Here is a 25,158-nt window from a genome sequence, read left to right on the forward strand (position 1 = left end):
ATTGATAACGATTTTTATCTATGAAAATATTTTAAATAAAATATTGATGATGAAAATACTCTAGAAAAATAAAAGTTAATTCAATTATTTAATCAATCATCAAAATTTGTTTATCATTATGCCATTACATTAATAATTATTAATCTTTAGAATACTTTCACTTTAACTATTAAAATTGAAATAAAAAATTATTTGTATTTTAATTTTGGTGAAAAAATGGGTGTACTTTTAATGTCCAGTTACTTACCTAAAGTTAAATTGAAATGTATTTTGACCTAAAATATTGCGCTGAATTAAATTATATATAAGTGATAGCAATTTTAGTTATAGTTGAAAATGTTGCACTACAATGGATTTTGAACTGAAATTTTACAACTAAAACCGTCTTAACGATAACTTTTTCAATAACAATCGAAATAGTTATACAATTTACATATTTTGTTATGAAAAAACTAATATTTTTAGGGTAAAATATACAAATGGTCTGTAACACTCTAAACTCAATTGGACTTAAAGTGTCACATTAGATTGCCGAGACAACCCCTAATTTTAAAAAAATATTCATTTGTATTTCAAAACATGACACATAATTTAAAACCGAAATAATAAAACTCTAAGTTATAAATCTGAATGAAATAATAAGGGTCTTATGAATACATATGCCCACTAAAACTACGATATAGTACTCTTAAGGAGATGTTGGAAGTCCTGTTGTGACAGTGTTCCATAATCGGCTCTGGCTACTAACCTGCGAACGCAAAACATCTGAATGTTGAACTTACAAAGCTTAGTAGTATAATTGTTAATCTAGAGCAATATCATGAGTTTCATAAACACAAGCATGCCAAAGATATGATACTAAGTAGTATGTACATGCATGATCTTAATTAGGGCTACCTACTTAGAGCTCAACTGTTTTATCACTAAAGTAGGAGTCTCACGCTTCCCTTAATCCTCTACTAAGGGTCTCACCATGAGTACACCTCTAAAAGGGTCTATAATCCTAATGACTATAATTGCTACGCATTATCTAAATTTGATATTGACACTCATGTGCATTATCTGAATGCAACACTAACTCTATTTTAAATTATCTAAATGCAACACTGACTATATTTTGCATTATTTGAATACAACACTTGCTTTGTTTTGCATTATTTAAATGCAACACTACTAGTATATGATCTCACATAGCCATTAGACACTAGTTAACTAAGGAAACTTGATGTCATATTGAATCGATGAAATTCCACTAAGCTGTTGAATGATCTCCTGGTCTCACATAGCCATCAGGTATATCATGGAGGGGGAACATAGTGTCACTTAGCATCAATACAATTCCCATTCAACTGAAGCATAGGATTGATTTCACATCGCAGTCAACCCAATCTCTAAGGATATCTATTGTACTGGATTGATACAACTATACATGCATATCTAAGGGCCCCAAGGTCACACAACACTGATATCGCTAACCCACTCTTCGTGAATGTTCGAGCCTCGAGCCCTAGTTAGCCACTGAAGTGCCTCACACACTGACAATGCCCCACTAGGGCAACTAAGGTAGTAACTACACTCTAGCATAGCTAGACACACTAAAGTAAGGTCATCCCCCTCACTTAGCTGTTATCTAGCTCGTTCTCTTACCTAAAATGTTATGCAAGGGTTTATTAGTCTGTTACTTCTGCTAGTTTATCAAGTTACTATATTCTGGTTATTCATTACTTAGAGAATTTTAGTCATTTCTCTATATAGAGAATCCTCTACGTGTTTCGTGATGTTACGACGATTAATGTGGTTATTGTTCTCTGTCTGTAACACTAGCTAGCTTGATACCTGACTCGGTTTCAATATTGGGTAGCGACACTTTAATCGCTCTATCTATGTTTCTCTGAATTCAACATCGAATTAGAGGAACAAGTGTACATTCACAATTCCTAACATTCTTATAGTACACGATTCCACTATTTCATAATCTGATTATTTCGTCATATTGTTTTGCTAGTACATCCTCTGCAATGATCCTTCATTCCTAGATATTTTCTACATGTTTAACTGAAGATTCTTGGACGCATTACTCCTACTATGTTTACTCTAGTTGTAACCCACTCGTAAGAGTGTTTTTAGCCCACTTTAGTCATTTATGTCCCCCACGGACTAAGTACCACCATTACAAATCACCTTTAGCTCTTACGGTCCTTAAAGAGGTCAATTTTACCATCTAAAGGGGGAAGTATCGATCCCTAGGGTCAATATCAACCCCTATGAATATTGGTACTAAAAATGGTTTTTTTTACTAAAATTGTGGTCCAATATCGATACTTTATATCCTGAGTATCGATATTGTATGGGCAGTATCGATACTTTCCTCAGCAGTATCGATACTCTATGTTGGAAACCCCTAAATTTCGTCCAAATTCACCTAGTGTCGATATTGTTCAACCAGTATTGATACTCAACCTAGAAATATCTTATTTAAGCTCGGGAAACACCCTAAAGGCCTTAGTTTGGTTCCTAATCATGTGTTAAAGCCTTAGAAAGTTACTTAGGGTCTTAAAGTGGCATAAAAACACTTTCTTTACATCTAAAATGTTATTTAATCATGAAATCCAATATAAAACCCTAAAATGCTCAAATACCCAAATATTAACAAATCATCATACTTATGAAAGCCTTAACACTCTAAAGGATATACTACCTGATCAAAGAATTCCAAAATGAATCTCTTTTATCTAGCAATCACTCTCACCAAGATTTGGATGATAAAATCCCCACTTTTATTGCAAACAAAGAACCCAAGGCTTTGAATCATTAAAATAATATTGCTGAAGGATTAAGAACGAAATTGAAGTATGAAAGGGGCCTAAGAACTATACTTTTGAGCTATGGTACTTGGGTGGAAGAATGATAAGAAAAGTGGAGAAAAGAAGAAGAAGAAGAAATGAAGAGAAAAAGAAATGAATAAGATGAAATGAGAAATACAAAGGCTCTCATCCTTTAAAATGGGGTAATTAAGCTTTTGGTCATTTTTCATCTTTCTAACATTCTAAAACTTCATTTTTATCGATAATTGGGCTCAATTCCAACCCAATTAAGCTGACGCTTGACCCAATGACTTTAATTATGAATTCCATGAGGTTCATTTACCTCTTGGTAAACCCAAAACTACTAGCCTGAAATTTGGGGAGTTACATGGTCCCTTGACTAGGACATTGTTTTGTTGAGTTTCTAACTATTAAAAGTTACAAAATGACCCTTTAACTATAGTACATTCCTTTGTTGAGTTTATCGACAATTAAAAGTTATAAAATAGTCACCCGACTATTCATATGTTTCAAACTTGTCATTTTCTGTTAAAAAAAATTGAAGGTTTTATGAGTTGGACGTTAACATACTAAGTTATGATAGTCATTTGAGATTTTGATAACATATTATATTTCTCAGTGAACATGTTAATGTCCAACTCAGACTGACATCAATTTTTAATGGAAAAGAACGAGTTTAGAACATACAAATAGTCAGGTGACCATTTTATAACTTTTATTAAACGACTTAACAAAACAATACCCTATTATTGGCAGGTGGCTTTCAAGCACACACGACATCCTTTGCCAAATGAGCTCAATAAATATCCGTTAACAATGACCATTACTTAACTGTAAGGCCCAATAGGTTATAAAAAACTACATCGTATTTCGTTTTAGTGAAAGCATTTTGGTCTATGTACTTTCTAAACGACTACAAAATGTCCTTATAAATTACAAAGACAGCTGAATTAATTATTTTTGCTATATTAAAAAATATTTATTTTATAAGATAATTTATTTTATAAATCCTAATTCTAATCTTAATTTTATTAAGAGGAAAGGAGACTCTCAAAAAGAAAGTATTCCTAGTGTGTCTAGAACACATAACTTGAAGGAATAAAAGGGAATAAGATGACAAACCATCAAATATAATTGCTCTTCTATGAGGCGGACTTAACATATTATAGCACTAATTTATATATAACATGTCATTTTTATATGATACAAATACATATATTCATCTAATTTATTATACTGAAAAAATGATTTAGTGATTTTCTATGGTAAAATTGAATATTATTTCTCTTTAGAAATTATTATTTGAGCAATTATGTATCTAACATACGTATGCATTACAATTAGTTAATAAATTCTAAAAAGTTATTATACTGTAATAGTGATGTTTCTACCTAAAAATTATAGATTTGAGTAACTACATTTTTTTTTCTAATTCTGTCAAAGCTGTACGATTATTTTATTGAAAATTTGACAGTTCAATACTTGAAATAATTTATTTTGATTATAGAAAAAATGTAACACGAGAAAGATGAAAAAATGTTATAGTAGAGATGTACATTATATATTATCTGCACGATATCCGCTTGTCTCCTACCCCATTATCGGCTCAACCAAGACTGACAATTCCACGTGGACCAATAACAAGAGAATCCCTACCATCACTTAGCCAATTAATTCCAGTTTTAGATTACTCTCGATTTCCTACTATCACCTTTATCCCACACTATCTTCTATTAACTTCCATGTTCTCAACTTTCTTTTCTTTTCATTTACGTCCTCACACTCCAACCTCAACTACCATGGCCGCCAACACACTGATGAGCTGTGGCATAGCCACCACCGCTTTCCCTTCAGTTTTTCCTCTTCCAAGTCCAAGTTCGCTGCGCTACGCGCTTGCCTAGTTTCGGCGCCACTGTCAGCCACCGTGTTAGCATGACGGCCGACTGGATGCCTGGCCAGCCTAGGCCCCCTTATCTTGACGGTTCAGCCCCAGGGTATGGTTTCAAACTGTCTGTTTTCCATCTTTTTTCTTGCCATTTTTTATATATTTAAATCTAATTTTTCATCTGACACTAAAAAATTGGATTAAAAAAAGTAGATAAAGTTTGAGTCAACTCTTTAACTCAAATAAGACGATTAACTCAAAATTTTCAACTCAACTCAATTAAATCGAATAGTCGTTGCCAGTATTTCTTAAGAACCTGTGATTTATACGTTTGGTTTTCAGTGACTTTGGGTTGACCCGCTTAGACTTGGTGAGGTGCCGGAGATCTCGAGAGGTACAAGGAATCTGAGATATATCACTGCAGATGGGCTATGCTTGCAGTTGTAGGTGTTTCTTGGTCAAATTATGGTTTTAGTCCCTCTATTTTTATTTGAAATGCTTAAATCGTGATGAATGTAAATTTGCAGCCTGGTATATTGGTTCCTGAGGCTTTGGGGTATGGAAACTGGGTAAAGGCTCAAGAATGGGCAGCTATTCCCGGTGGGCAAGCCACTTACTTAGGCAACCCGGTTCCATGGGGAACTCTCCAACCATATTGGTCATCGAGTTCCTCGCCATCGCCTTCGTCGCACCACGTAGCATGGAGAAAAGATACTGAGAAGAAGAAGTACCCCGGCGGAGCTTTTCGATCCCTTGGATACTCCAAGGACCCTAAAAAGTTCGAGGAATATAAGGTCAAGGAGATCAAGAATGGTACAAACTTCAAACCCCTTTTCTTCGGATAATATACCCGAATCCAATTCGACCCGAGGACGTTTTAGTTTGTTGATTGTGATTGATTTTGTTGTTTTGTTTATGGTCGTCTGGCAATGTTGGCGTTCGTCGGATTTTGTGTTCAACAATCGGCTTACCCGGGAACCGGACCATTGGAAAACTTGGCAACTCACTTGGCTGATCCATGGCACAACAACATTGGAGACATCATCATCCCAGATCAATTTCTCCTTGAGACGATGATGGAGCCTTTTTAATATATTGTTCAATTATCCGTTGTAAAACTCCCTATGTAATCCATAAACAATGTAGACAATTTACCTATATTTTTTATGGACCATCAACTCTTCATTTAAGAAAAAAAGTTCGATTCTTTGCCTATAAATCACATTTGAGCACATTGAAACTACAGTAATGGATCGGTCAGATTTGTTGCTCATCTAAACTCGACCCAAAATTTGAAATCTTTCATTGCATCTCACCCGATCCAAGAATACAAAGGTCCCATCGACCCGAAAACGATTACTTTCTAGGTCAAAACTTGCACTTAACAGTATATATATATATATCATTTTATTAAGTAAATAAGATCTTAATTAAAAAAATAATAATATAAAAAGGATACTATTATAATTATCTATAAATATATACTTATAGTAATATTATGTTGAATTAGATCACATTTTTTCACCTAAACTCAAATTCGACCAATCTCATTCTTAAAAAAATCGAATCCAAATTTTCAAAATAAAAAAAAATCAATCTGATCAGAATTCGTTAGATTTGAATGAGTGCTGAACATCTATGGATTCAAGTGAAATTGCCATCTCTAATTGAGATGCCAAACTTTATAGTAAAAGTAAATCTCTCCTTAAAAGATTCGAATTTAAACAACGTTTTAATGTGTATGTATGACTAAAAAAATTCTAAACAAATATTACCTTATCTCGTACTATTAAAAAAACATATATCATCATTCTCAAGCGTTGAGATAATATCATCATTCTCAAGCGTTGAGATAATGGTAGAGAGCATTCTAAAAACATTGAAGAGAGAGAATTTCTTTGGGAACACACGTTAAATTTTATTTCAGAACTTGAACATCGTCATCCAAAAACATGGCACAAACGAAATAACAAAAAATGATAAATTGTGACATAAAATTGTTCCCAAGCATGAGCTCTGAATTTTGACATAATCATACAGGCCTGATTGAAGGTTGTAGACAACTAAACCATTATTCTTCATAGAAGATCCCTAGTTCTTCATAGTTGTCACATTATTCAAAAGCATCTGTACAACGTCATGAGATATCCTTGCAGCTTCATTCTTCAAGTGATTGATCTTTGCATCCGTTTCGATCTCGAGCCGCTTCACATTAGCCCCCGAGTCTCGGCTACTCTGTATGATGATCCACACACGAATAAGAATATCGGAATTTTTTTGAAGACTTACAAAATTATGAACTATGAGATATTTAAGCAAATGATCCATTTTTGAATTACAATTGTGATAGAAGCCAAACAAGGGTCAGTTGCTCATATATAGATTTTCGGCACATTGCTGTCATTGAAACACGCTAGATCACGAAATCTACGAATTCATACTGTAGACATCAATTTTTTCATTTTAAATTTAAATTTATTATTATTAAAATTATCATTATATTATAATTATTATTAATATAATAATATATTATTTATTAAATATTACAAGCCCAAGACCCAAAGGCCCGTTTTACAAATCTGGAGGCCCAGTTATCAAATTCCAGACCCAAGTAGAGATCCAACAATAACCCTAAACTCTAGGGTTTCTCTCATCTCAGCAGTTAGCCGCCAGCATCACAGCCGTTGGATCTGGCTATCATCCAACGGTCCAGATGATCCCAAGCAAGAAACCCTAGGGTATCATCACCCTAGGGCCACGTCGCCGCCTCTGTTGTAGCCACAACGATGTTCTGCCGCTGCGCTGCCACGACGCCACCAACAGAAGACTCCAGAAGTTCTGCTGCCATGATAACATCCGCCAACGTCGAGCTCTATGGTGAGTCACCACCATAGCTATGGTGACTCACCGAGAAACTCCTTTGGGACCGGTCCGACAACAGCTTCATCGAAGCTATAAAGTCTTGGCTCACCTGCAAACAAAAAAAAAGAGACAGAGAGCAACGGAGAACAAGAAACTACAACAACGACGAACAAACAGAAAGAGGAGACAGAGACCAACGACCAGCAACCAAGAGCCACAAACAACCAAAAACCAACAAATATTAAACCGAAAGAGAAAGAACTTACCAAAGAGGACTCCACGGTCACCGGAGAAACAATAAACATCCACACGTCACAAAAAGATTCGAAATACTCGAAGGTATTTTTATAGATCTACGTAAATAAGACGGGTTTTATAGAAGAAGAGGGTTGGATTCGGTTTTAGATCATTTCGATCTATCTTTTAAGAGAGTTTTATATTTTTCGACCACCGGTGACAGTGGTCGGCGCCAAAGCGTGGCTGTCGGCCGGAACTCTCTTCCCTCCGGTGAAGGAATTGAAGAGAGTTGAGAGAAATATTTTCTCTCTTCTAAAGAGAGAAAAGAAAGAAAAAATGAGAAGAGATGGCCATTGTGGCCGGCCATAAAGGGCATAAATACCCTCCCCTAAATGACGCCGTTTTAGGGGAGGGGTATATCCGTAATTTTGGGAATGGCCAAACCATTTCCACGACGCCTTTAGCTTTGTAAGCTTTCATTTTAGTCACTTAAATCAATTTATGTAATTTTAAATTCGGTCTTCTAATTTTATTTTATTTATAATTTAGTCATTATCAGTAAATATATTTATGGTAAATACAGATTTAGTCTCTCAGATTTTAATAATTTATATTTTAATCATTGGTTAATAATTAAAATTAAATTACACTAATTTATATAATTTCATAATATTTTGAATTAGAGCCTTTAATTGTGGTATTTTACATTTTAATTACTGATATATTAGTATTTTTTTTACCATAAGTTTATTTATTTTTTTAATTATTGTTATAATTTTAATTATTTATTTGATTATTATCTAATTGCAAATTTATTTTATTCTATTATTATACTTTTAATTATTATATTTCATTTCATTTTTATTTAATTTTAGTCATTATTAATATATATATATTATATATATATTATATATATATATATATGCCCCTTAATTCACGTATTAATAGCTGTATAGTTGAAACCAAGTAATTGATTAAAAGACCCCTAATTCAACTAAAAAAGAGTTTTGTTTTATCTATTATAAAAATAAAACTTTTTGATAGAAAAGTAAAACCTACCCTGCTTTTACGTTGAAAACTCCAATATTAATTGTGTGCTCCTGTTGAAATCAAATCTTTGATTTTGAGTTAAATTACTTTAGTTATGTATCTTAAGGTAAAACTCTATTTAGCCCTTATTATTATTATAATTTTAATTTAATTCAGATGATATTTATTACACTATTAGTAATTTTTTTATAATTTAAATTATGTCCATTAATTTAAATATTTACATTTTTCCCTGTTATTTTAATTTTATTGTTTTAGTCATTAGTTAATTACAATTTATTTTTATTATTATCTTTTTCAATATGTTTAATTTAATATTTTAAAATATTACTCATATATTCGTTTAAATAAATGTTTATTATTTTCATATCAAAGAAAAGGGCAGTCCTAAAACAATGGATGTCCTATTCTGGTATTTTAAATAATTAAACATTAAAAAATTATAATTTAGTTTATTAAATTATTAAAATTTTAATATTTATTTTTTTTTTAATATCGAAGAAAAGAGCTGTCTTAAGGCACATAGAAGTCCTTTTCTGATATTCTAATAAATAATTTTTATAAATATATTTAAATTAATATATTTTCTTAAAAATTATAGTAATAAATTTGAAATAACATAATTAAAATTAAATATATTTGAATTCTTAAAATTATATTAGAGACAATTTAATTAAAAAGTACCAATTTGGGCGTTGTAGGGGTGTAATCCTTCCCTAACGTAACCGACCACGAATCCATTTTTAATAAAAGAACGAATTTTTGGTTATAACGCAGATCAGTTCATCTTTTAACTGATGTTTTCTTAAAAACTCTTTTAAAAGATAATTTTTAGGTATTCGACTACCTGACCCAAAAGGCGATGGCGACTTCCAAATTATTTATTATTCACATTATTTTTCCCGCCAAATAAATATTTCGTACCCGGACGAAAAACGGTTACGACAGCTTGGCGACTCCGCTGGGGTCTGGTCAAACTTTTAAAATCAATTATAAATTGTCTCTATTAATTATAAATTAAAAAATTCATATATTTGATTTATAATTCTTTCTTTTCAATTTTTTTATATAATTATTTTTTCATAGTATTTATATATTTTCTTATAATATTTCATTATTTGCAAGTATTTATTTTTATTTTTCGGTCAAAGGTTTGAACATTTCTCCTCAACACCAACACTTGCATCCAAAAGCTCTATAATTGAGTTTGTCCCTTTTAAGTGGAAGTGAAAGCGACTCTTCGTGAGAATTTATTCTCCGTGTCAGACCTAGCAAGTAACTTTCGGGGTTCATATGCTCTATGTCTTCGTGAGAATTTATTCTCCGTGTCAGGCATAGAGAAATGTATCCCCTCGAATTGAACTCGATCCACTTTAGTCTGTGATGGACTAGGATTGAGGGTTAACAGCCCAAGGGGGCATCAATAGGGACAGTTCGAGTACCTTTACTCCTAGAACTAAAAACTGCATATAATAAACCCTAGAAATTCTCCTAATCTAAGACAATACTGAAACCATTTCCATAGGTATACACAAAGGAGAAATAAGTTTTAGTTTTTAATTTATTATTATTTTTTTGAATAAATGCCTGCGAACTAAAAATCATGCGGTTAGGTTAATTTTTCCTAACAAAACATGGAACTAGAAAGCATGAGGTTAAGATTTATACCTTGATAGATAGATTTTTTATTAGTTGGTACTAACTATTTTATTTTTTCTCATTTCTTTTGGTTGCATTGCATGATCATAGCATAACCAAAAAGGTGTTTACTTGAAAGACTGTTCATCATATTGGAAAGAAATCGTAAATGGACAAAAGTTCTATGATCAAACAAAATGATGCGGCCAAGAAAAGACATCCTGAGGAAACTCCGAGGATAGAAGAGAGCTATGCACCTAGAGATCATGTGTCCATTAAGGAGCAAGAGGAGATACGAGAAATAAGAGAGCAGATGTCCAAGATGATGGATAGAATATCTGTTTTGGCCAAAAGAGAAGAGATTCCTGCACAGAAAGAGAGAAAACTTAATGAACATAATCCTGCAATCTCAAATATGCAAGGGACTTCTGATCCTAATCAATTGGAGAAGTTACAGATAATCATCATCCGTATTCACAAGTCATCTGGAGATACCAAAGAAATGATGACAATTGTAAAAGCTTCCAGAGAAGAGAAGAAATCATGTAACCTGAAATCATCGAAGTTTAGTATGCTCCCGATATCTAAAACTCAAGTTCAATTCAAGACAAAAGGCGATTCTCATGTTGATGCTATACCTATATCATATAAAGAGTTGTATGAAAAGTTACTTGAAGCACGAGAAGTGGATCCATATTATATAAAACTGTTCCAACCTCCGTATCCAAATTGGTATAACATCAACGTTCATTGTGAATATCATGCCGGAGCTCAAGGACATACCATCGAGAATTGTCTTGCCTTCAAACGCCGAGTCCAAAGTCTTTTGGATCATGGAACCTTACAATTTATGGTAAATGATCGACCTAGTTTGGTAACCGAGGGTCCTGATAGATTAATACCAAAAGTCTTCAAAGGTAAGAATATCAGTAGGGGGCGCCAGAGAGAAGAAGATTTGCTGAGGTTTGAAGCTCAAATACGTCATTTGAAGATTGAAACGATAAAATTGAGCACCAAAATGGAAACCATACATGAAGATTTCCAGAAGGTCAGTCAAGCCTTTCAAAATGCTGGTATAGGAAACACCCCAGAAGAGTGGATAGCAGGGGTCACCAAACTGGAAAAAAGTTGCAACATACATGAAGATCTTGTCCAAAAACTTTTTGAACACAAATGTTCTCTCACAAGGGAAAATGAGCAACTCCGAGAATTGACATAGGAGATGAAAGAACACCAGAATGTCATGGAAGAAGCTGCAGTCCAGACAAGCAATATGGCTCATTAGCTGATAAACTAACTTGGTTTTAGAGAAGAAAATAAGAAAGTTATTCCCTATATGTAAAGTTAGGACTAAAAGTTGTCCCCTACATGTAAAAGTTTTGTTTGATGTACCGAAACTTTGTGTTCAATGAAATCTGTTCTAAGATGATCACTCTTGAAAACACCTTTTCATACATGCATTTTCATTTTGCTCTTTGCATTTTTCATTTTGCATTCATACTTTTATGTTTGCCTTTGAAATGCACATTTTGCATTCTTATTTTTTCCATTTATGCATTTTTCACATTTTTATTTAAAGTATTGTTATGTACTTTAATTATAAAAACATGTAAATAATTCATGAAAGGTTTTGCAACAGTAAAAACCAAGACCATTCATTTATATTACTATACTATCATCATGAAAACAATGGAGCAATCTTATAATGGACTACAAGACCAGTGGCCAGAACAATTGACAGGGTTACCTCGTGATATAAGGAAAGAAGCGTCAGATTCAGTACCAGATGATCAATCAAATTATTCAGGAATGGAATCTGATAAAGAAGAGATAACTGCTAAAGAGAAATTGTGCTATCAGATTGAAGAGTCGAGAAGATAACATACCCTGGGGCATCCCACTCAACCCAAAGAATAGCCTCATTAATTATTCACAATATGAGGAGAAAGTCAAGAGGACAGAGAAAGCAATCAGAAACATGAAAGATGTTAGTGCCCACCACAAAGAATTAGAAGCAAGAGAGCTCAGCTTGGTTCCAGATTTGATTATTCCCCATAAATTTAAAATGCCTGATTTTGAGAAATATGATGGCACCAGTTGTCCCTTAATCCATTTGAGAATGTTTTGCAGAAAATGGAAGGATATTGAGTTCTGATGATCTATTAATTCACTCTTTCCATGATAGTCTTGTTGGCCCAACAGTAGTCTGGTACAATCAGTTTGACCCAAGAACAGATCAAGAGATGTGTAGATCTAGCTGATGCATTTTTGGGACAATATCGTATGTTAAAGGCTTAGTTCCAACACGTATGGATCTTCGAAGAGTAAAGAAGAAAACCAATGAAAGATTTCAAGAATATGCCTTAAGATGGAGAGGGGTGGCAGCACAAGTTCAATCTCCCATATTAGAAGAAGAAATATCACGTATGTTTCGTGATTCTCTTTCAACGCCTTTCTTCGAGTTAATGCAGGGAAATCCGACAAAGGAATTCGAGAATCTTGTGACAAGTGGAGATTTAATTGAGAATGTAATCAATGAAGAAAACTCAAAAATCACATCCAGAGCCCGACAGATCAAAAAGCAAAACTGATCATATGAATGAATTCGCATCCAGATCCTCGCAATTGCAAAAGAAAAAGAGCGAGTAATTGTTCGGATCGACCAAAGAAGTCATGCGATCAAGAAAAACTTTGGAAGTGTTCCAAACTTCCATTTCAGACTTGTATCCTCATTTGGTTAAAGGTCAATACATCACACCAAGACCAACTAAAGTGACATCAAACCCTTCTGCTCATAGCTATGATCAAAATAGTGTTTGTAATTTCCACTTGGGGGTAAATGGGCATTCTACAGGCAATTGTAGGCCACTGTTAAAAGAAATTGAGATGCTTGTTGACAAAGGGGTTTTGACACAAGAAATGATCAAGAAATGGGGGGTAAATGAAGAAAAGAACCCTGATCCTATTACATACCATTATAAGAGTAATGAGGCATAATAAAATAAATAAGTGGAAGTGTTATCTACCACTGTAGTACTTTTCTACTTTCAGCATCCTGTTTGAACTTGTTTTTTTTCCTTCTTCCACCTTTTGTGCAATAAATAAATATGTATTGCTTTTATGGTTATGAGCAAGGAATCAAGTTTTAACCTTGAGATTATTGAGTAACAAGTAGATTAAATATTCTTTTAATTTTTCAAGAGTTATAGATCTATTGGCAAGTGATAAAATTATATCTTCAATATCCCATCCAATGCCAATTACTCGACCCTTACCAAAATCAAATCCTGACAATACATTTATCTGAGACTCTGAAGTAATGTCTCTACCTGTTTTTGAGACACCTACTCCAGATGTTTACCTTTTCGGGTAGAGTTAATTGATGATACTACATTCCACTACATATACGACTTCAAAAGTCACACATTGGTCATTCCAAACACAAAACCATCATAAACCAAAAGACCTCAAAAGAACCAAACTTTCAATTATCCGTGAATCTTACTACAAGAAGAGACGAGATGAGGCATCATGGACCAACTTATTGAAGATAATTGGAGCATACTCAGAGAAGAAAAAATGATTGATTGAAATAAATATATCATGCATTAATTACATTTTTCATGTAAGTAAAGTTAATCTTGAATATTCATCCCCCTGGAGATATCTCTTGTTACAAGGACTTCCATGAGATGACTGAACTTCGCGCACAGATCAAACATGCCAACTCAGTGTCATATCGCCTAAAGATGAATGGGGCATTTGCAGGAGCAAATAAGAACATTAAGAAGATAATTACAAAGACCATTGAAGCTTACAAGGATTAGCACGAGAAGCTACCTTTTGCCTTATATGCATATTGAATTACTGTGCGAACATTTACTGGGGCAACATCTTATGTTTAGTCTATGGGATGGAAGCAGTATTATCAATTGAAGTTGAGATCCCATTATTTGTATCCTAAAGGAAGAAAAATTGGAGAAGACTGAATGTATCCAATTTCGATTTGATCAATTAAACCTTATTGATGGGAACCAATTGAAAGTTATTTGCCATGGGCAGATGTATCAGAAATGGATGATAAAGGTCACAAACAAAAAGTACATCTAAGAGAGTTCCAAGAGTGATCTAGTATTGCCTTTACATAAAGGTTCCGTGGGAAATAAAGGCATTTTCCTGAAAGTGTTGATCTTTGCAAAAATAGATAGGAAATTTCTGAGAAACCAAATAAACTCGGATTTGTCAAGAGATATTATGTTTGAAAAAGAAAAATGACAAAATGAAAAAAAAGGTGTTCAAAGAAATTGAAGTATTATGCTTCTTCAGTAAAAAAAAAAAATTTGGATCAAGATAGGTGACTCATGGAGCCTCAAGTTACAAAATAGATCAAGTACAATTAATTCGATGATTCATAATCAAACAAGAAGAGCAATAAATGATGAAGATATGAAAAATGAAAATGATTCCAAAATTTGGCAATCTAGAGGGATCCATGATGGAAAAATCCCCAGCCAGGCAGATCCAAGTCAAGCAAAGCAAGATTGAGGGCATTTAAAGAGAATATCTTCAGAATTCATCCCGCCTCTCAAGATTGATTTTTATTTGCAAAAATTGGTCTTTAAAATCTTTAATGCATGATATAAAAAATGATAAAAGGGGGTTCAAGATATAAATTTTTAAATAAAATCTTAGAACCAAAGGAGGATTCGAGTTGAAAACCTGAAAAGGCGGCTCGAATATTGAATGGTGCAACAAACAACATAAGAGATGATCTTAAGCTCTTAAATGAAGCACCGCACATCCCAAAGACATTCCTGAGATTCTGGAATCAAGAAGTATCTCTACAAGATGAGCATAACAACCATTTCTTCAAGTTAGTGGAAGCCCGAAGCGACATACTGAACCAACTTTAAAGAACTTACTTTACCAGAACCAACATATACCTTAAATCAGCCAATATTTTTGACACTTGCTATAGGATTATGATTTTTGAATGATTTAAAAGTGTAGTTGATTTATTAGATATTCATTAAACTTATTGTTTATGATTTGATTATATTGTGAACCTGAAAGGGGCAATACTTTGTAAAATTCTTCAATAAACAAAGGAGGAAAAAACATTTTCAAACAGGGCAGTCTTCAAATGAGAAAGGTCCTTGAAGCAATTGTTGCTTATTCTACCTCTGTTGTAGAAAAAGAATGAACGAGGCCAGAATAATGAAGCACTTCACATTTTTGAAGGCAAGTGGTCTGAGAAGCCAGAAAGTCTGGAGAATTGAAATTGTGACACTCCCCTATGACATTATTTGAGGTCATCAAGAAAGATTATCGTTTATCTCATGTTGAGGGCGATAAGCATCACCAGACAGATTATTTTTCCCAACCATCAATTCATGTTCTCTAGAAGATTACATCATAGAGCCATGAACAATTCACTACCTACACTCTGGTTATACCGTGATACTGGCTCAAGTATTGATACATCATTGCTACTTCTTCTATGCCAATCATTTTCTTTGTCAAGATGATATCCATTATGTCCTTCAGAAGATTACTGAATTTGAATTTGAGGACTTATGGCACAGAATAAGACATTGGAAAAGAATATACCCTTATAAGCCTTTTATATAGGGTAACATTGGTTACAGAATTCCAAAAGTTGAAGATAATCAGTTTTCCGTCAATTAAACTTTTCCATGGTTCAGTAAGAGTATGATATATCTTGGAGTAGCAAAAGAGACAGTCGTTGTAACAGTCATTGCAAGAAAATGCACCAAAAAAATTGTCTAGCTCATCCTGATAATGTATATTTCTTCCAGTAAGGTTGTTACGCTGGATGCCACCGACCACAAGATCAAGACCGTTAAAACTACTCATCAATTGCTCCAAGCGATCATCATTCAGTTCTTGCACATCTGTTTTCAAAATTATGCCAAGACAGTAAAAGGCAACCTCTGCATCATTAATCCCAGAGAAAAGAGACAGGACTTTGATATCACCATGGAACATGTCTCTATACAGATCCTTGTATATGGTTTTTAGGGAAACCTAGAAGTATTTCCACCTCATCATATTCAAGTGGAACAAGTGCCGTGTGCTCATAGCATCTTCTGGAAGTGTTCTTTGAGTTATCTGATCTGGTTTGGTATGAACCCCAAAAACCAATCATTAAATTTAGAAGATGAATGTGCTCATAACATCTTTTGGAAGTGTTCTTTGAGTTATCTGATCTGGTTTGATATAAAAACCACAGAACCAATCATTGGATTTGAAAGATGAATTTGTTCATAGTAGAAATAAGAAGACCCAATAGCATCTTCTGGAAGTGTTCTTTGAGTTATCTGATCTGGTTCGGTAGGAATCCCATAACCAATCATTGAAATTGAAAGATGAACTGCATGATCGTCTTCATTAAGAAGCTTCTTTTCAAGCTTCCTCTGCTTCTCCCTTTTCAAAAATCATAGCCCAAGTTTCGCCTTTGCTTGTAATTGGGGTCATTGTATAATGAATTCCTACCTTCTACTGGAAGAAGTACGTCAGCAGCCTTAGCCATTTGATCAGCACATATAAAATCTGTCAACTCTGTAATTGATGAATCTGAAGCACATATCTCCATGGCTATTAAAGCCTCAGCCTCTGAGAATCCCATTTTTGTCAAGTATAACATTTTATTCTCCTCATCAGAATCAGAATTCAGGATTTCCTCGGTATCAGAAAGAACTATCAATATCTGTGAAATCATCCTGAAAGATCGCTTCATAATCAGATGAGTTATTATCAGAATCAACATGTTGCATGAGTGTAGATTTTTCAAGAGCTTGTACCACTGTATATGTAGTCTTGTTATTGCATCAGATTACTGTTTGCATAAATTGGTTTCTATCCCACAGAAAAAGTATATTTCAGAGATGGCTTTCACTGAAAGATGATAAGCCACTGTGTCAGCCTGGAACGGATTACCAAGCTATTTATACTGCTATGTCTGACTAGACCCCTCCAGATACAGAAAATGGTCACCTCATTTCAGACGTTTCTGTCAGAATGATTGAGTACCTCTTAAATTTGTGACAACATGAAGAGAATTTCTCCAGTTACTTGACAACACTGCTGTTCAGTGACACTAGAATGAGAGTATTTAAGATAAATAGATTTGGGGCATGAAGAAAGCTACAAGCACCACAGTGCATTGTCAAAATTGGACCTCATGAGGATCATGATATTCCAGTTAAACATACATTGAGAGTTGAATCAGAAGCAAAATATTGGGGCATCTCGAAAGCTCACTTCAGACAAATACATGTGGGGCATTTTGATGGCTCAGATTAACAAGAAGCAAATGTTGGGGCATGCTAAAAACCCTTTTCAATCCGAATCAGAAATGTTGAAATATTCTGAATATTTATCAGTAAAATGCTGGGGCATGCTGAAAGCCTATTTCAATCAGAATCAGAACTGTTGATGCATTTTGAAATCTTGTATTAGCCAATGTTGGGGCATACTGAAGGCCCACAACATCCTGTGTCAAGATCATTGACTTGAGCAGATATTTCCAATGAGACAGAAATATATGAAGAATGAAAATGATGAAACAGTGACAATCGAGCTGACTACACATAATTGCTTCATTCATCAGGCAATTGTATATGATCATGTTGTTGAACAAATATCTACTCAGCAAGTATGGTTTCAAATACCCAATCTTCTTAAACCATGTATCACATGACAGTGTGTTAAACTACATCATGAATAAAAATGGTCCCTTTGTAGACCATTCCATCCAATGATCAGTTCATCGAGACCTCAAACTCTGAATTTGGCCTTTTGTGTGTCGGTGATAATTGAAAATATTTCTTTGAGATTTCTGCCAGTTAGTTTCAACCATACTGTTGAGGTTACGAAGCTATTTTTCATATCAGTTTTGTTTACTTGATGACATTGAAGAGAGAAGCTCATTTATATTGCTCTTTCCCGATGTTACTGGGGGTATCATTACCAGCCAGGCTGAACTGAATTTTTGGGGTTTATCATGTGCGTTCCATCCCCAGCAACAAGAAATCCATGAATATATTTCTGTATATAGATCCTATAGCTGAAGTGTTTCTACTTTCTACAATGCTCATTATGAAAGAAAGCATGATCAGTATCACATTTGCCTTTTTCAGAGATGATATCAAGATCAATTAGTGTCTCTTATTCAGTTCGACACTAGCATATCGTGAATTTGACCAACTTTTTGGTCATACCAGTATTTCACTTGTATTCCAATTGAGTTTTGTTCTCAAGTGATCTTGTGACATCATACAAAAACTTTGAACACTAGGCAAAGAACTTCAATGATTGAGAAATCTTGGCATAAGCCATAAAAAAAGGATGAATGTGTGGTCAAATGCTTTACGAACATTTGAGCTGAAACCACATGAGAAGATGAATATATTGTCAAATGTTTTACGAACCAGTGATTATGGTGTTGAACCAATGTTGCAATCATATGGTTTCAAGTTATTGATCCAAGATGAAGTCTGTCTTCTTCAACCCCAAGATTAGAAGTGAGATATGATGAAAATTTCTTTCCTCAGAAAGAGAGCTGAAATTTTAACAACAAGAAACTAGTGGTACCAACTAAGGTTGAACTACAGGTTGTTGTTAAGTATCTCGACATGATATGGTCCAAGTTGCCTTATTCGAGATTTGATTTAAATGTGGGGACATGAAAGGAATTGAGATAAATTCTCCTTATGATGTGTTTCAAGAGTCAAATCAGAACAGACTCTACTCCCCTAATTAATCCCTGTTGAGTCAGGCATATCCACATCTACATTCTTCAAAGATGATAGATTCTCTTTTCAAAGATGAAAGATTCTCTTTTTAAAGATGATAGATTCTCTTTTCAAAGATGAAAGCTTTATGGGATTTCTACACAAGTCCAGACAAAGAAAGTCGGTGTTACCAAAGACAAAATAGGACATCAAGGTCATAGCTCTGACTACGGCAAGAGTTCCATAAATGAAACATTTCTTCTGAGACTTAAATGAAGTTAAGATGACGCAAAGATACAAGTTGATTAGATGATTCTACAGAAATGCAAGCTTTATAGCATAAGTTTCTACACTGATATCCAGAGGTAACCCTGGCAATAAATGATGAATTGAAGGAAGACCAAGTTCACCACTTTGAAGTCAAATGAAGATTGCATCAACATTCATGCATTCATAAGATTATCATTTACACAATAGACGATGTATTACATTAATACATCTGAGTACATTCAAACATAAAGTTTCACAGATCTTCAGAAGAACAAGAAGATTCATGGTAAAAAAATACCTTACATAAAGAAGGTATTCAAAACCACAAATACAGGAATCATGCAAACATCTGAAGAAGAGATGGACGCAATCCACAAAAATGAGCATTATCTTCAGATTGGGTCATGTTACCCAATCAACATGTTATTTCAAAAAACAGAATGAGAAAACGATTTTCATAGTTTCTCATTTTATCTTTTCTAAAATGAAATTGTTGAAAAGTAAGAAAACGATTTTCTTAGTTTTTTACTTAGTAAACTATTTCTAACAGCCTTATCTTGAGATTGGGGCATGTTACCCAATCAACATGTTATTTTGAAAAATAATGAGAAAACGATTTCCATAGTTTCTCATTCAATCTTTTTTAAAAATGAAATTGTTGAAAAGTAAGAAAACGATTTTCATAGTTTCTTACTTAGTAAACTATTTCCCACATCTGTAAGTCCTGTAGTGCATGATGTTTCCAAAAAGCCTTCGGGAGATTTTTGATGTTTTCAAACCTTCGGGTCATCTGTAAGTCTTGCAGTGCATGATGTTTCCAAAAAGCCTTCGGGAGCTTTTTGATGTTTTCAAGCCTTCGGGTCATCTGTAAGTCCTGCAGTGCATGATGTTTCCAAAAAGCCTTCGGGAGCTTTTTGATGTTTTCAAGCCTTCGGGTCATCTGTAAGTCCTGCAGTGCATGATGTTTCCAAAAAGCCTTCGGGAGCTTTTTGATGTTTTCAAGCCTTCGGGTCATCTGTAAGTCCTACAGTGCATGATGTTTCCAAAAAGCCTTCGGGAGCTTTTTGATGTTTTCAAACCTTCGGGTCATCTGTAAGTCCTACAGTGCATGATGTTTCCAAAAAGCCTTCGGGAGCTTTTTGATGTTTTCAAACCTTAGGGTCATCTGTAAGTCCTACAGTGCATGATGTTTCCAAAAAGCCTTCGAGAGCTTTTTGATGTTTTCAAAACCTTCGGGTCATCTGTAAGCCCTTCAGTGCATGATATTTTCAACATTTCCATCCTGCTCAAAAGAAGCCAAATGAAAAAATTATTATTGTCTTTTTCGTCTTTGCTCTATTCTTGTTAACACAAGGATGAGCAAAGAGGGGCAGCTGTAGACATCAATTTTTTCATTTTAAATTTAAATTTATTATTATTAAAATTATTATTATAATTATAATTATTATTAATATTAATAATATATATTATTTATTAAATATTACAAGCCCAAGACCCAAAGGCCCGTTTTACAAATTTGGAGGCCCAGTTATCAAATTCCAGACCCAAGTAGAGATCCAACAATAACCCTAAACTCTAGGGTTTCTCTCATCTCAGCAGTTAGCCGCCAGCATCACAGCCGTTGGATCTGGCTATCATCCAACGGTCCAGATGATCCCAAGCAAGAAACCATAGGGTATCATCACCCTAGGGCCACGTCGCCGCCTCTGTTGTAGCCACAACGACGTTCCAGCTGCCGCCGCTGCCACGACGCCACCAACAGAAGACTCCAGAAGTTCTGCTGCCATGATAACATCTGCCCACGTCGAGCTCTATGGTGAGTCACCACCATAGCTATGGTGACTCACCGAGAAACTCCTCTGGGATCGGTCCGACAACAGCTTCATCGAAGCTATAAAGTCTTGGCTCACCTGCAAACAAAAAAAAGAGACAGAGAGCAACGGAGAACAAGAAACTACAACAACGACGAACAAACAGAAAGAGGAGACAGAGACCAACGACCAGCAACCAAGAGCCACAAACAACCAAAAACCAACAAATATTAAACCGAAAGAGAAAGAACTTACCAAAGAGGACTCCACGGTCACCGGAGAAACAATAAACATCCACACGTGACAAAAAGATTCGAAATACTCGAAGGTATTTTTGTAGATCTACGTAAATAAGACGGGTTTTATAGAAGAAGAGGGTTGGATTCGGTTTTAGATCGTTTCGATCTATCTTTTAAGAGAGTTTTATATTTTCCGACCACCGGTGACAGTGGTCGGCGGTGGTGGTCGGCGCCAAAGCGTGGCTGTCGGCCGGAACTCTCTTCCCTCCGGTGAAGGAATTGAAGAGAGAGTTGAGAGAAAATATTTTCTCTCTTCTAAAGAGAGAAAAGAAAGAAAAAATGAGAAGAGATGGCCATTGTGGCCGGCCATAAAGGGCATAAATACCCTCCCCTAAACGACGCCGTTTTAGGGGAGGGGTATATCCGTAATTTTAGGAATGGCCAAACCATTTCCACGACGCCTTTAGCTTTGTAAGCTTTCATTTTAGTCACTTAAATCAAATTTATGTAATTTTAAATTCGGTCTTCTAATTTTATTTTATTTATAATTTAGTCATTATCAGTAAATATATATTTATGGTAAATAACATATTTAGTCTCTCAGATTTTAATAATTTATATTTTAATCATTGGTTAATAATTAAAATTAAATTACACTAATTTTATATAAATTTCATAATATTTTGAATTAGAGCCTTTAATTGTGGTATTTTTACATTTTAATTACTGATATATTAGTATTTTTTTACCATAAGTTTATTTATTTTTTTTAATTTATTGTTATAATTTTAATTATTTTATTTGATTATTATCTAATTGCAAATTTATTTTATTTCTATTATTATACTTTAATTATTATATTATATTTCATTTCATTTTTATTTAATTTTAGTCATTATTTAATATATATATATGCCCCTTAATTCACGTATTAATAGCTGTATAGTTGAAACCAAGTAATTGATTAAAAGACCTCCTAATTCAAACCTAAAAAAGATGTTTTTGTTTTATCTATTATAAAAATAAAACTTTTTTGATAGAAAAGTAAAACCTACCCTGCTTTTACGTTAAAAACTCCAATATTAATTGTGTGCTTCCTGTTGAAATCAAATCTTTGATTTTGAGTTAAATTACTTTAGTTATGTATCTTAAGGTAAAATACTCTATTTAGCCCTTATTATTATTATAATTTTAATTTTAATTCAGATTGATATTTATTACACTATTAGTAATTTTTTTTATAATTTAAATTATGTCCATTAATTTAAATATTTTACATTTTTTCCTGTTATTTTAATTTTATTTGTTTTAGTCATTAGTTAATTACAATTTATTTTTATTATTATCTTTTTCAATATGTTTAATTTAATATTTTAAAATATTACTCATATATTCGTTTAAATAATAATGTTTATTTATTTTCAATATCAAAGAAAAGGGCAGTCCTAAAACAACTGGATGTTCTATTCTGGTATTTTAAATAATTAAACATTATAAAAATTATAATTTAGTTTTATTTAAATTATTAAAATTTTAATATTTATTTTTATTTTTTTAATATCGAAGAAAAGAGCTGTCTTAAGGCACCTAGAAGTCCTTTTCTGATATTTCTAAATAAATAAATATTTTTATAAATATATTTAAATTAATATATTTTCTTAAAAATTATAGTAATAAAATTTGAAATAACATAATTATAAATTAAATATATTTGAATTCTTAAAATTATATTATTAGAGACAATTTATAATTAAAAAGTATCAATTTTGGGCGTTGTAGGGGTGTTAATCCTTCCCTAAACGTAACCGACCACGAATACATTTTTTAATAAAAAGAACGAATTTTTGGTTATAAACGCAGATCAGTTCATCTTTTAACTGATATTTTCTTAAAAACTCTTTTAAAAGATAATTTTTAGGTATTCGACCTACTTGACCCAAAAGGCCGATAGCGACTTCCAAATTATTTATTATTCACATTATTTTTCCCGCCAAATAAATATTTCGTACCCGGACGAAAAACGGTTACGACACATACCTCGGCTACCTTCTTCTGAAACTCATCCTCCACTTGAGCGCATTCTCTTTCTCTGCCTCTTCCTTGGCCTGTCTTAGTCTGGCCATTTTTGCTGACAAAGAAAAAAACAGAAGTGAGTCGACATCAAATCCTCCAGAAAAAGCAACAACTGCTAGTATTAGAAAAGCAACCATGAAAGACAAGTCAACTTCTCTTCTACATTTAGTTCACATCTTAGTAGGCATTAAATGGGAGTAGCCTAACAGCAAACAAAAATTATCATGCAGCTTCCACAAAACACACACATGCTTGCACGTGTTTACACTGTTTAATAAACTCTTTTTATCAAGAGATATCAAGCATGCAAAATATGTACTATAAATCCCGAATGTAGCTTCCAAACAAATAAAGGGACTCAACGTTGAAACTGACATCTTATTATTCTTGAACTAAGATTGCATCAATTCAAAACAATTAAGAAAAAAATAATTACTTTCTCCAAGCAGGTGTGAGAGATGCAGAGAATAATAATAGTGCTACCATTTCTTGCAGCGTTGACAATGTGCTGAGCATCTTGTTCTGCAGCTAGCAGCTGTTGGATACTGCCCTTGTTGGCTTCCATATTTGCTGAATTTGGTTACAGTTACTCTGAAATTAAGATTTTTTTGGGCTGGTGGTGCAAAAATAGTACTTTAGTGATTGTATAGCTATAAAATGAAGTCACATAATAAACAGAATAAAATCCATTGGAAGAACAGAAGGTTATCTAATAACATTAACATGCACACTATCGACATCCCTAGCTCAGAAGTCACAAACTTAAAATTCAAAGAGACTTCATATGTGTATTCTAAGGCATCCATATAAAGAATTTTCCACGCTTAAAGCCATAAACCCGAAGACAAGCAATTCAATCTAAGTCAAATTCAACATCCAAATCCTTTGATGCATCAAAATCTTACGATTTAACATTATTTGATCCCAAGATAATAGGCAACAATGCCACCAAATAAAAAGTTAACTCTTTAACTCAATCTCAGTAACCTCCTTCAAGATTCTCAAAAACCCATTCTCAGTTAACTCAATATCACTCAAAAGATCAGGATAATCAGAATTCAGAACAAACAAAACTCTAGTTTATAAGCAAATTAGTACCTTGCACATCAAATCTAAGTTCATAAAAGGACAGGAAAACAATATCCATAAAAGGAATTCACTAAACAAAAATCTAAGTGAATTACAATTATCGATCAACTAAATAGTCAGATCAACATTTTTTTTATAAAATGTTGAGAGTTACTGCGTGTTGTATATCAGTCCCATGAATGCTCACGTGCATGCTTGTGTATGGGATGATTAAATATGATTCTAGAGGTAGTTGGTTACAAGATTGGTATTACTAATTGTGTAACAGAATATTGTTAAGCAATTTTCAAGCTTGTAAAAACTGTTATATAAGTTGAAAGAATGTGAGTGTGTAATCATTCCTTTTTGATTGAATAAAGAAATTGCACAAGTTCTTGAAGGGTTTTCCTGATTATTCAACATGGTATCATTTGCTTTTGGTCC

General features: G+C 33.5%; 2 pseudogenes; one reads left to right on the forward strand and one right to left on the reverse strand.

Annotated features, from left to right (window-relative positions):
* Positions 1-4,609: 4,609 nt before the first annotated feature.
* Positions 4,610-5,884, forward strand: LOC120116706 (annotated as a pseudogene).
* Positions 5,885-6,610: 726 nt separating this feature from the next.
* Positions 6,611-24,371, reverse strand: LOC120116835 (annotated as a pseudogene).
* Between the last annotated feature and the right edge of the window lie 787 nt (positions 24,372-25,158).

Source organism: Hibiscus syriacus, unplaced genomic scaffold (genome assembly GCF_006381635.1).
Source record: "Hibiscus syriacus cultivar Baekdansim isolate YM2019G1 unplaced genomic scaffold, ASM638163v2 tig00110303_pilon, whole genome shotgun sequence".
Lineage (NCBI taxonomy): Eukaryota > Viridiplantae > Streptophyta > Magnoliopsida > Malvales > Malvaceae > Hibiscus > Hibiscus syriacus.